General features: G+C 46.3%; 2 protein-coding genes across 2 annotated transcripts in view; both read left to right on the forward strand.

Moving 5' to 3' along the window:
- The window catches only part of LOC137286178 (fibronectin-like), a 263485-nt gene that overhangs the window by 91536 nt on the left and 158108 nt on the right, over positions 1-13841 (forward strand). The window lies entirely within an intron of this gene.
- The window catches only part of LOC137286175 (receptor-type tyrosine-protein phosphatase H-like), a 298258-nt gene that overhangs the window by 12437 nt on the left and 271980 nt on the right, over positions 1-13841 (forward strand). The gene's annotated exons all lie outside the window — the stretch shown is intronic.

Raw genomic sequence — 13841 nt, forward strand, 5'->3', positions numbered from 1 at the left:
AAAGTAATTTATTCAATTTATAGTCATAGATACATATGTAGATTAATGTATGTATTTGATCAATATGGGCACACCTGGTCACCTGCATCCATTTACAGGGATTCCACAAATGTTTACATCTGCCACAAAGGGTCATCACGACTGTTCGCCTATTCTATAAAGTATTGACATCAGTGTGCTTCCATGTCGTGAGATGTATGTTCTTACCAACCAGTAGGGTTGTCTTTAAAAAGTAACACAAAAAAGTGAATTTCACCATTTTAGTATTGCTTGTTTGTTAAATGGTGTCATCACTGTTACTATTCATATCATATATTATATATTATTTATTCATATTGATGGATATTCATAGAGTAATGGTATGGAGAAAAAGAAGTTACGAGAAGAAGGCGTTTGTTATACGTAACTTCATTCATTCACAATCAACTGCTAAATATTAAGAGATAAAATATATTTATAAGCAAGAATGGTAGGCATTTGTGTAAGTTTTATTTTGTCCGCAAAGTCAATTGTCAGTCCGTGTTTAAACATTTGTAACTGAGGACTATATATTATGACAAGGTGACATACCGAGGGTACGTCAAGTATATCTCTATTTTACATTACACGATCCTACAGCTTGCTGGAAATCAACGTTTAGGGACTTACAAGAGGTTTTAAAGGACCACTAAACTCAATTTTTTGGTACTCTTTTTATCACTGCATATGAAAGACCTCTGGTTAGTCATAAACGAAACACCATTTTGTTTTAAAAAAAAAAGAAACAACCCTTATGGTTAATTAATACCAAGCGTTTAAACGTAGCTAAAAAGCCGTCTGCTTCTCTCTCGCCCGCAAACGAAACCGCAGACATGTTACGTAACCCTGTCGCCAGAGCCCTACAGTGACGTCATAGAAGGAACGATTTCTCGTTAAATGTATAGAAAATGTTTAGGAAGCTCGTCATTTTGCTGATTTCTCGACGTCACCAAAGACATGCCGAATTGTGTTCCCGTCAATTGTTCCTTGGGGTCGGGTGATGGTGTCATTATGCACAGATTTCCACCAGACTCCGTAGTTTGTGCTTAAATTGGCTGTTAGTGTGTGCGAAGTGAGCTTTGTGGAAGCTTGTGGTATATACTAAATCGGATGGTTCGCCCCCAACCACGCTTCCTGGATAGAAAATGGAGTTCAAGTTACATCGAGTTTATATAATCAAGACTGCTTACTACACATTGCTGACCAAAAGGATTTTGCATGGATATATCGCTTTCTTCCTCGGAAACGAGGTTGTGGTCGAAGTGACAATATTATCGTAAGTAATATTATATTGACCCCTTATATTGACTGATTCCAAGACTGAAATTGTTATGTTATAAGCAATGTCATGTAAAATCCTAATGTCCATCAATAAAATACATATTTTACTACCAGTAGAAAGTAATTTTTATTTTGTAAGTCGGTGAAAACAAACTTAAATAGCGTTTATCCTCAGATAGGGCGCCGCCATTTGTGAAAATCGTGAAGTCACGGGCTAAAGTCCGTTAGAATTATTGAAATTATGATTTGTTCTCATCAACTTAGAAAATCAAAACTAATTTTTACTAGTAGTTAAATATGCATTTGAATCATGGCCAAAAGGATTTTGCATGACACAACTTTTAACATTAGGACTTCTTCCAAGGAAGCAAGCTAGGGGTCGAAGTAACATTTATATTGCAAGCAATGTTCTCCACCTCACTTCCAAGAGTGAAATTGTTATGTTATAAGCAATGTCATGCAAAATCATATTGTCCATCAATGAAATACATATTTTACTACCAGTAGAAAGTAATTGTCCCTTTGTAAGTCGGTGAAAACAAACTTAAATTATAGCATTCATCCCAAGACCGGGCGCCGCCATTTTTGGAAATCGTGAAGTCAAATCCATTTGAATTAATGAGATTATGTATGGTTTGTTCTCATCAACTTAGAAAATCAAAACTACATAAATATGTATTTGAATCATTACCAAAAGGAGTTTGCATGACACAACCTGTAACATAACCTAAGCGAGGTCGGGGTCGAAGTGAAAATACTGCGCGATAAATTTCTTCACTTACTAAATATATTTGGTTTGTAATGTTCACTAACCAGTATGTAGACACTTGTCAATATACATCTTTATACTTGGTCTCATACTCCTAATTACTTTATAATCATACTTGCATGCATTTGCTTGCAACTTAATAAAAAGAAGCGATCTGCGAATGTATCAGGAATGTAATATGTAGACATTTCATAGTTTTCCTATATGAATCATAATTCGCACGCACGCCCTACTGTATGTCGTCTGCATCATTACACTTAACGACGAAAACAACGACAACGACAACTTATTAAAATCAAAAATGCAAATATTACAATTAAAGTTATAGGTGCAATGTCAGGCTATTACCTTCTTCGAGGCCTATATCAGGGAGCAAGAGACGTAGGGTGCCGTCACTTAACGGCCGCTTGGGCGCTGACCATGCACGGCCCATTCCTATGTTGCACATCGACGTAAAGCTGGTTTCCAGGGCTATCTGGCGGTGTCATCAGAAATGACCTGCCGTCGACAGGTTCGACGTCGGGACGCTTTAAAGTCCGATGTAACTCGATTTTGGGCAGCTTTTCACGCTGCGGGTACTTGTCATGTTTCGTACATCGACCCCAGGGTTTTGATTTGACTCTGGATCGGAAGCCCTGTGTCTTGGCTTTCACGTCATGTGCGACACATGCGGGTGCAGTCATGTTTTCCCACCCTTAAAGCCACCCAAAGCTAAGCCCCGTGCGCGTGACGGGGGCCAAAACAGCTCAGATTTGATATCACCAGGGTTTGATCTATGCATCCTGCGTTCACTAATTGTCCCATTCCGGGAGAAAGAGACGTACTGCACACATATCATACATGAAAATTCGGCCACGTGCATGAAGCACCTGGGGTTATCACGGGGTCGACATGGGGTGCCTGGTTGGGCGTCCACGCCCATTTTCCCATAGACCTGTAATTTTACCAAGACAAAAGCCTTACTCGGAGAGCATCTTTTAAACGTCACTCGAACGTTGAATATTCACATCCTATTGACAGGTTTCACATCGACGTGAAGCTGGTCCCCAGGGCTATCTGGTGGTAACATCAGAAGTGACAAATCTTTACCGGGTTCGACGCCGGGACGCTTTTAAGCCCGATTTATCCCGATTTATGGCAATTTGTTCACGCTGTAGGTACTTGTCATGTTTCGTACATCGACCCCAGGGTTTTGTCTTCGACATGGGTCGGAAGCCCTGTGTCTTGACTTTCGCGTCATGTGCGACACGTGTGGCTGCCGTTATGTTTTCCCACCCTTAAAGCCACCCAAAGCCAAAGCCTGTGCGTGCGGCGGGATGCAAAACAGCTTATTTGATATCACGCGAGTGAGTGAGTGAGTGAGTGAGTGAGTGAGTGAGTGAGTGAGTGAGTGAGTGAGTGAGTGAGTGAGTGAGTGAGTGAGTGAGTGAGTGAGTGAGTGAGTGATTAAACATACCTACACATACACTTACGAATTGAAAGCCAGAACTGCCCATTAGCTTTTGGTGTCAGGTGTACGCCGTCCTTGGCTAGCAGCGCAGGTCCCATCCTCATGTGCTGGCTGTGTTCCCAAAGGGTGGCATCCAGACGGCGTCGCAACATCTTCTTCAAGCACCGGTTCGCCTCCTCCACCTTCCGCTTGTAGGCAGAGACCGTCATGTTCCTTGGTTTTACCCTCGGAAACAGACTCCCTATCACCGCCCTGGAGCCTGGCCGTTTCCACCGAAGGTAGTCCAGAAGATCCAGCAGGTCTTCGACCAGGTCCCGAGGATCAGTAGAGGCCGACACGTCGTTCTCTCCCACTTGAAAGAACACAATGCCCTGAAAAGCTGCATCAAGGGCATCCACCTCAGCTTTCATCCGAGCGACGGTCGCCCCTCCGATCCCACGCACGGTAGTGAGGATGCCATGTGGAGGGGGACAGACTTGAACAAGTCGCCGCACGAAACTATGCCCCAGGATGGCAAAGTGCAGTGGCTTTGAAACAGGAGCTTCAAAAAGTGCGCAGGCCATGACTTGAATGAAGTTAGTCTTCAAAAACGATTTCTGACAATGAGTTGTGTCAAATAGTATCAGCACAAGTGCCGTGATGCTCGTATCTGACTGCTAAGTATATATAGCCTGGGTCATTGATACGTGTTTGTACTGAGCTCTGCATTGAACTCACGGGATCAATCGTTCATGGATTAAGACCTGTTGTTAGCTTAAGCCTGACACGACTCACTCATCTCGTTCAGTTATGGGATAAAACAACGAGTCAATGATTGGTGTTTTCAGTCGTAATTGCCGCCACTTTGGTTGGCTTCTCACTCAGAAACTCACGGATTAGGCATTACCATCAAAGCATCAGAGCCAAGCTTGTGTGTCCCACCCCGACAAGTGCTTCTGCAAACATGACACCAGTCACGGCACAATTCCAGACAATGTAGTGATGTGATGTGATTGTGTTTGTCTTGTGTGAGGGTGACCTGTAGTAACGCTAAGAATCACAAAGGCAGTGTCTTCGCTTTCTCTCCAGCTGGAATTAAAGACAATGCCAAGGCTACATTTCCATACAACATCAAACAACTTCCATGCAACATCAAACTATCGGGAGTACGGATCACACCAGCTGGAACTAAAGACAATACCAAGGCTACATTTCCATGCAACATCAAACTATCGGCAAACATGGAAACCCGGCACTAAGCATCACACCAGCTGGAATTAAAGACAATGCCAAGGCTACATTTCCATACAACATCAAACAACTTCCATGCAACATCAAACTATCGGGAGTACGGATCACACCAGCTGGAACTAAAGACAATGCCAAGGCTACATTTCCATACAACATCAAACAACTTCCATGCAACATCAAACTATCGGGAGTACGGATCACACCAGCTGGAACTAAAGACAATGCCAAGGCTACATTTCCATGCAACATCAAACTATCGGCAAACATGGAAACCCGGTACTAAGCATCACACCAGCTGGAATTAAAGACAATACCAAGGCTACATTTCCATACAACATCAAACAACTTCCATGCAACATCAAACTATCGGGAGTACGGATCACACCAGCTGGAACTAAAGACAATGCCAAGGCTACATTTCCATGCAACATCAAACTATCGGCAAACATGGAAACCCGGCACTAAGCATCACACCAGCTGGAATTAAAGACAATGCCAAGGCTACATTTCCATACAACCTCAAACAACTTCCATGCAACATCAAACTATCGGGAGTACGGATCACACCAGCTGGAACTAAAGACAATGCCAAGGCTACATTTCCATACAACATCAAACAACTTCCATGCAACATCAAACTATCGGGAGTACGGATCACACCAGCTGGAACTAAAGACAATGCCAAGGCTACATTTCCATACAACATCAAACAACTTCCATGCAACATCAAACTATCGGGAGTACGGATCACACCAGCTGGAACTAAAGACAATGCCAAGGCTACATTTCCATGCAACATCAAACTATCGGCAAACATGGAAACCCGGCATTAAGCATCACACCAGCTGGAATTAAAGACAATTTTTCCGGGCCAGTTTGTAGGCATTGAAAATATGGCAACTTCACCCGGTAACATATTATCAATGCCTCGGCCGAACGACTGATTTTGTACACCTTGATGCAAGTATACCATTTCACTTGGGTCAAGGGTTACATCATCTACCCTTTTCCACCTACTTTGTTTGTTTCGCGCTTTTAGTTTTTTATTAGTGGTGTTAGGTGTTTTTGTTTTGAGTTGGTAATGTTTGAGTTTCGTAGTCACCTTCTCTCACTCTTGGTAATTTTTTCACGTTAATTTAATGTTTTTGGGTTGGGGTTAAGTGGTTTAGGCGGTGTTACTTTTGTCCTTTTAGTTTGGCATTTATCTCCAGTTTTACGTTCTGTCATTGTCAGTGTTTATTATTCAGTTATACGCACCGCGGTATTCATGGTTTTAGCTTTAAATTTATGTCATTTAGGTTTGGGTTAGCGGATTAGTTTTAACATTGTCGGTATTGATGATTTTAGCTTTAAGGTTATGTCATTTAGGTTAATTCGGAATGGGTTAGTGATTTGGTGTAGAGAGAAGGACGTGGACTTTCCGTTTTAATTTTATGTTACTTTGATTGGAGGTTAATGGTTTGGATTAGAAGGGAACAGCGTTAGGTTGTTCTTTTAATTTAGCATGCACCATGATAACCATAGCTCACGAATTATTGAATACCCATACAATTGCCGTACATAATGGACAGATACCTCAAATATGTTAACACAAATGTATCATACAAATCATGAAACCTGGAAGGATACAACTTTCATTCCAAAGTCTGATTGCTGTGAAGGCACACTTGAGTCGACGTAGGAAGGAGGTCGTGGTTCTTCAAGTACTGTTGGCAGTTGAGCTGCTACACGTGAACAACACACACTACGCTTTACATCAACATGCATAACAAAACGTCAATGTCCGTCTGGCATGTCATGCCGTCGCATCTACCCATCAAGTAGATATCTCACGTAGCTGTAGACACTACAGCAATAAACCGCTCATTTCCCATATGCCACACCTTAGGGAATCGCAAAGATTTGACACGGCAAATCATGAACAAGTACCACCAAATCGACCTAGAGTCTCCTGTCAAGACTCGAACGGGTGTGCCTGCGCCAGCTACCGTTTCACCATCATCGCCTCTCGTCTCGAGGTCGCCCCCTCAACCTCTGTGCAACACCAGTGTTTTGCCTGCTTCGTGGCTGAGACATCGCCTGCTTCTAGGTAAAATCACCGGCGTATGCACTTGCTCGCGGGCGAATCAAGACTCGAACCGGTTCGCTGCGCCAGCTACCCTGTCACCATCATCGCCTATCCTCTCGGGATCGTCCCCTCGCCTGCTATGCAACACCAGCATGTCGATCTGCTTCCGACACTATCACCCATCTCTAGGCAAAAGTCAGCAGAGTCTACACTTGCTCACGGGCAAATCAAGACTCGAACGGGTTTGCCTGCGCCAGCTACCGTTTTACCATCATCGCCTCTCGTCTCGAGGTCGCCCCCTCAACCTCTGTGCAACACCAGTGTTTTGCCTGCTTCGTGGCTGAGACATCGCCTGCTTCTAGGTAAAATCACCGGCGTATGCACTTGCTCGCGGGCGAATCAAGACTCGAACCGGTTTGCCTGCGCCAGCTACCGTTTCACCATCATCGACTCTCCTCTCGGGATCGTCCCCTCGCCTGCTATGCAACACCAGCCTGTCGATCTGCTTCCGACACTATCACCCATCTCTAGGCAAAAGTCAGCAGAGTCTACACTTGCTCACGGGCAAATCAAGACTCGAACGGGTTTGCCTGCGCCAGCTACCGTTTTACCATCATCGACTCTCCTCTCGGGATCGTCCCCTCGCCTGCTATGCAACACCAGCCTGTCGATCTGCTTCCGACACTATCACCCATCTCTAGGCAAAAGTCAGCAGAGTCTACACTTGCTCACGGGCAAATCAAGACTCGAACGAGTTTGCCTGCGCCAGCTACCGTTTTACCATCATCGCCTCTCGTCTCGAGGTCGCCCCCTCAACCTCTGTGCAACACCAGTGTTTTGCCTGCTTCGTGGCTGAGACATCGCCTGCTTCTAGGTAAAATCACCGGCGTATGCACTTGCTCGCGGGCGAATCAAGACTCGAACCGGTTCGCTGCGCCAGCTACCCTGTCACCATCATCGCCTATCCTCTCGGGATCGTCCCCTCGCCTGCTATGCAACACCAACCTGTCGCTCTGCTTCCGACACTATCACCCATCTCTAGGCAAAAGTCAGCAGAGTCTACACTTGCTCACGGGCAAATCAAGACTCGAACGGGTTTGCCTGCGCCAGCTACCGTTTCACCATCATCGACTCTCCTCTCGGGATCGTCCCCTCGCCTGCTATGCAACACCAGCATGTCGATCTGCTTCCGACACTATCACCCATCTCTAGGCAAAAGTCAGCAGAGTCTACACTTGCTCACGGGCAAATCAAGACTCGAACGGGTTTGCCTGCGCCAGCTACCGTTTCACCATCATCGCCTCTCGTCTCGAGGTCGCCCCCTCAACCTCTGTGCAACACCAGTGTTTTGCCTGCTTCGTGGCTGAGACATCGCCTGCTTCTAGGTAAAATCACCGGCGTATGCACTTGCTCGCGGGCGAATCAAGACTCGAACCGGTTCGCTGCGCCAGCTACCCTGTCACCATCATCGCCTATCCTCTCGGGATCATTCCCTCGCCTCCTATGCAACACCAGCATGTCGATCTGCTTCCGACACTATCACCCATCTCTAGGCAAAAGTCAGCAGAGTCTACACTTGCTCACGGGCAAATCAAGACTCGAACGGGTTTGCCTGCGCCAGCTACCGTTTCACCATCATCGCCTCTCGTCTCGAGGTCGCCCCCTCAACCTCTGTGCAACACCAGTGTTTTGCCTGCTTCGTGGCTGAGACATCGCCTGCTTCTAGGTAAAATCACCGGCGTATGCACTTGCTCGCGGGCGAATCAAGACTCGAACCGGTTCGCTGCGCCAGCTACCCTGTCACCATCATCGCCTATCCTCTCGGGATCATTCCCTCGCCTCCTATGCAACACCAGCATGTCGATCTGCTTCCGACACTATCACCCATCTCTAGGCAAAAGTCAGCAGAGTCTACACTTGCTCACGGGCAAATCAAGACTCGAACGGGTTTGCCTGCGCCAGCTACCGTTTCACCATCATCGACTCTCCTCTCGGGATCGTCCCCTCGCCTGCTATGCAACACCAGCCTGTCGATCTGCTTCCGACACTATCACCCATCTCTAGGCAAAAGTCAGCAGAGTCTACACTTGCTCACGGGCAAATCAAGACTCGAACGGGTTTGCCTGCGCCAGCTACCGTTTCACCATCATCGACTCTCCTCTCGGGATCGTCCCTTCGCCTGCTATGCAACACCAGCATGTCGATCTGCTTCCGACACTATCACCCATCTCTAGGCAAAAGTCAGCAGAGTCTACACTTGCTCACGGGCAAATCAAGACTCGAACGGGTTTGCCTGCGCCAGCTACCGTTTCACCATCATCGCCTCTCGTCTCGAGGTCGCCCCCTCAACCTCTGTGCAACACCAGTGTTTTGCCTGCTTCGTGGCTGAGACATCGCCTGCTTCTAGGTAAAATCACCGGCGTATGCACTTGCTCGCGGGCGAATCAAGACTCGAACCGGTTCGCTGCGCCAGCTACCCTGTCACCATCATCGCCTATCCTCTCGGGATCGTCCCCTCGCCTGCTATGCAACACCAACCTGTCGCTCTGCTTCCGACACTATCACCCATCTCTAGGCAAAAGTCAGCAGAGTCTACACTTGCTCACGGGCAAATCAAGACTCGAACGGGTTTGCCTGCGCCAGCTACCGTTTCACCATCATCGACTCTCCTCTCGGGATCGTCCCCTCGCCTCCTATGCAACACCAGCATGTCGATCTGCTTCCGACACTATCACCCATCTCTAGGCAAAAGTCAGCAGAGTCTACACTTGCTCACGGGCAAATCAAGACTCGAACGGGTTTGCCTGCGCCAGCTACCGTTTCACCATCATCGACTCTCCTCTCGGGATCGTCCCCTCGCCTGCTATGCAACACCAGCATGTCGATCTGCTTCCGACACTATCACCCATCTCTAGGCAAAAGTCAGCAGAGTCTACACTTGCTCACGGGCAAATCAAGACTCGAACGGGTTTGCCTGCGCCAGCTACCGTTTCACCATCATCGACTCTCCTCTCGGGATCGTCCCCTCGCCTGCTATGCAACACCAGCATATCGTTCTGCTTCTCGCAAACTCGCCATTGAGCCCCCTGTCAAGACTCGATAGTTTTCCGTTTTGCTACACCATGGCCGCTTTTAGATCGAGCGTCTTCGGCAGAACGAATGATGAATAGTATGAACAACGTCGCGCGCCGTTGCTCACGCTAACCACCACGTCAACCAAGTGCTTGATCATGGTGGAGGTCGGAATTATCCCCCTATGCACAACCTTGATACTTTCCAACCTCCGTGGGCAGACGTAGAGGGCAGCGTCGCAATTTCCGCATCGCCGTTCCGTTCCCGTCCCGTCTACGTTCGTGCCCGGGGAACGTAGGCATTTTCCGAGCAGTGGCCAAGCTGGCTCGGGTTCCCCTTGTGTAGAAAAGTACGTAAATACGTTGGATAGTTAAACTTTCACCTGACGATAGTACACATTTTAAAAAGTTTAGATTTACTTTATTTGAAAAGATAGAGCAACGAAATTTTGCATGTACCTCCGCCATTAAATGGGCTTTCTGGCAATACCATCCAATTTGACATCTGACTTTTAGAAAAGAAGTTACATAGTATTTTTTTAAAAAGTACAGTAAAAAACGACTATTTTTTCGAACAAATTGTGCAATATACTTTACAATTTTCAGAATAGATGAAATCTGCTTACACCATTGTTGCCGTCACCAGAAGAGCTTTCTAATGATACCAAAAAATGTATGCTACAGACTAGAGTGCTGCAGTTAGAAGCAAAAAAGACGCAATAAGGCAACACGAGAGCAAATGCGCCATTGAAAGGCCGTAGACGCGAAAAGCGGCGGTATATACGGACGTGTGTAGCCTCTCCAAAAACCATTGTATATGTACATGTGATACGTCGTTAGAAGCAGATTTGAAAGGGCATTCATACGCATTATGGACATTTAGGAACGAGAAAACGATATAAAAATTATCAACGAAATTAACTTCCGATTACCGATCCGTTGACACGGAAATAGCATGCGGCAGTACATGCGGACAGCTATACACAACATTGCAGACGTGCATGTTATACATCGCTAGAAACCCCATGGAAAGACCTTTCAAATGAATCATAGATATAAGAAATCCAATGAGGGATAACGAAATTAGGACGAAAGCCTACTTCCGCTAACGGCGACGTTGGGACTGAACTAACATGCGGCATTACATACGGACAGCTATACACAACATTGCAGACGTACATGTTATACATCGCTAGAAACCCCATGGAAAGACCTTTCAAATGAATCATAGATATAAGAAATCCAATGAGGGATAACGAAATTAGGACGAAAGCCTACTTCCGCTAACGGCGCCGTTGGGACGGAACTAACATGCGGCATTACATACGGACAGCTATACACAACATTGCAGACGTACATGTTATACATCGCTAGAAACCCCATGGAAAGACCTTTCAAATGAATCATAGATATAAGAAATCCAATGAGGGATAACGAAATTAGGACGAAAGCCTACTTCCGCTAACGGCGCCGTTGGGACGGAACTAACATGCGGAATTACACACAAACAGCTATACACAACATTGCAGACGTACATGTTATACATCGCTAGAAACCCCATGGAAAGACCTTTCAAATGAATCATAGATATAAGAAATCCAATGAGGGATAACGAAATTAGAACGAAAGTCTACTTCCGCTACCGGCGCCGTTGCGACGGAACGGACAAGCGGCATTACCTACGGACATGCCTAGCATCTTTGCTCAACGTCGCACATGCACATGCCATACACCACCAGAAGCCAATTGAAATGCTCTTTCTAATGAATATAAGATACTGAAAGTCGCATCAGACATGTACACATGATTAACCAAGAAATAACGCACTGATGGTGTTGGCGACGCACGGGACACGCGGCATGACACGCAGACGTATGTAGCTTGACATGCCAGTGCACATGGGCATGTCGTACATCGTCCTGAAGCCCATTTGCATGGGTTTTCACATGCACTGTAGATGTTAGCGATCTTCGAAAGGAGAGAGATATTATAAGGGGTTATTGGTGGGGTCGACATGAGTCGGCGACGGAAGTCAAGCCGGATAGAAAAGCGGCACTATATGCAGACGGTTGCAGCTGTGCACAGCATTGCAGACGTGCATGTTATGCATCACCAGAAACCCCATGAAGAGACCTTTCAAATGAATCATAGATATTAGAAATCCAATGAGGGATAACGAAATTAGAACGAAAGTCTACTTCCGCTACCGGCGCCGTTGCGACGGAACGGACAAGCGGCATTACCTACGGACATGCCTAGCATCTTTGCTCAACGTCGCACATGCACATGCCATACACCACCAGAAGCCAATTGAAATGCTCTTTCTAATGAATATAAGATACTGAAAGTCGCATCAGACATGTACACATGATTAACCAAGAAATAACGCACTGATGGTGTTGGCGACGCACGGGACACGCGGCATGACACGCAGGCGTATGTAGCTTGCCATGCCAGTGCACATGGGCTTGTCGTACATCGTCTTGAAGCCCATTTGCATGGGCTTTCACATGCACTGTAGATGTTAGCGATCTTCGAAAGGAGAGAGATATTATAAGGGGTTATTGGTGGGGTCGACATGAGTCGGCGACGGAAGTCAAGCCGGATAGAAAAGCGGCACTATATGCAGACGGTTGCAGCTGTGCACAGCATTGCAGACGTGCATGTTATGCATCGCCAGAAACCCCATGAAGAGACCTTTCAAATGAATCATAGATATTAGAAATCCAATGAGGGATAACGAAATTAGAACGAAAGTCTACTTCCGCTACCGGCGCCGTTGCGACGGAACGGACAAGCGGCATTACCTACGGACATGCCTAGCATCTTTGCTCAACGTCGCACATGCACATGCCATACACCACCAGAAGCCAATTGAAATGCTCTTTCTAATGAATATAAGATACTGAAAGTCGCATCAGACATGTACACATGATTAACCAAGAAATAACGCACTGATGGTGTTGGCGACGCACGGGACACGTGGCATGACACGCAGACGTATGTAGCTTGACATGCCAGTGCACATGGGCATGTCGTACATCGTCTTGAAGCCCATTTGCATGGGTTTTCACATGCACTGTAGATGTTAGCGATCTTCGAAAGGAGAGAGATATTATAAGGGGTTATTGGTGGGGTCGACATGAGTCGGCGACGGAAGTCAAGCCGGATAGAAAAGCGGCACTATATGCAGACGGTTGCAGCTGTGCACAGCATTGCAGACGTGCATGTTATGCATCACCAGAAACCCCATGAAGAGACCTTTCAAATGAATCATAGATATTAGAAATCCAATGAGGGATAACGAAATTAGAACGAAAGTCTACTTCCGCTACCGGCGCCGTTGCGACGGAACGGACAAGCGGCATTACCTACGGACATGCCTAGCATCTTTGCTCAACGTCGCACATGCACATGCCATACACCACCAGAAGCGAATTGAAATGCTCTTTCTAATGAATATAAGATACTGAAAGTCGCATCAGACATGTACACATGATTAACCAAGAAATAACGCACTGATGGTGTTGGCGACGCACGGGACACGCGGCATGACACGCAGACGTATGTAGCTTGACATGCCAGTGCACATGGGCATGTCGTACATCGTCTTGAAGCCCATTTGCATGGGTTTTCACATGCACTGTAGATGTTAGCGATCTTCGAAAGGAGAGAGATATTATAAGGGGTTATTGGTGGGGTCGACATGAGTCGGCGACGGAAGTCAAGCCGGATAGAAAAGCGGCACTATATGCAGACGGTTGCAGCTGTACACAGCATTGCAGACGTGCATGTTATGCATCGCCAGAAACCCCATGAAGAGACCTTTCAAATGAATCATAGATATTAGAAATCCAATGAGGGATAACGAAATTAGAACGAAAGTCTACTTCCGCTACCGGCGCCGTTGCGACGGAACGGACAAGCGGCATTACCTACGGACATGCCTAGCAT

Source organism: Haliotis asinina, chromosome 6, assembly GCF_037392515.1.
Source record: "Haliotis asinina isolate JCU_RB_2024 chromosome 6, JCU_Hal_asi_v2, whole genome shotgun sequence".
In the NCBI taxonomy this organism is placed as follows: domain Eukaryota; kingdom Metazoa; phylum Mollusca; class Gastropoda; order Lepetellida; family Haliotidae; genus Haliotis; species Haliotis asinina.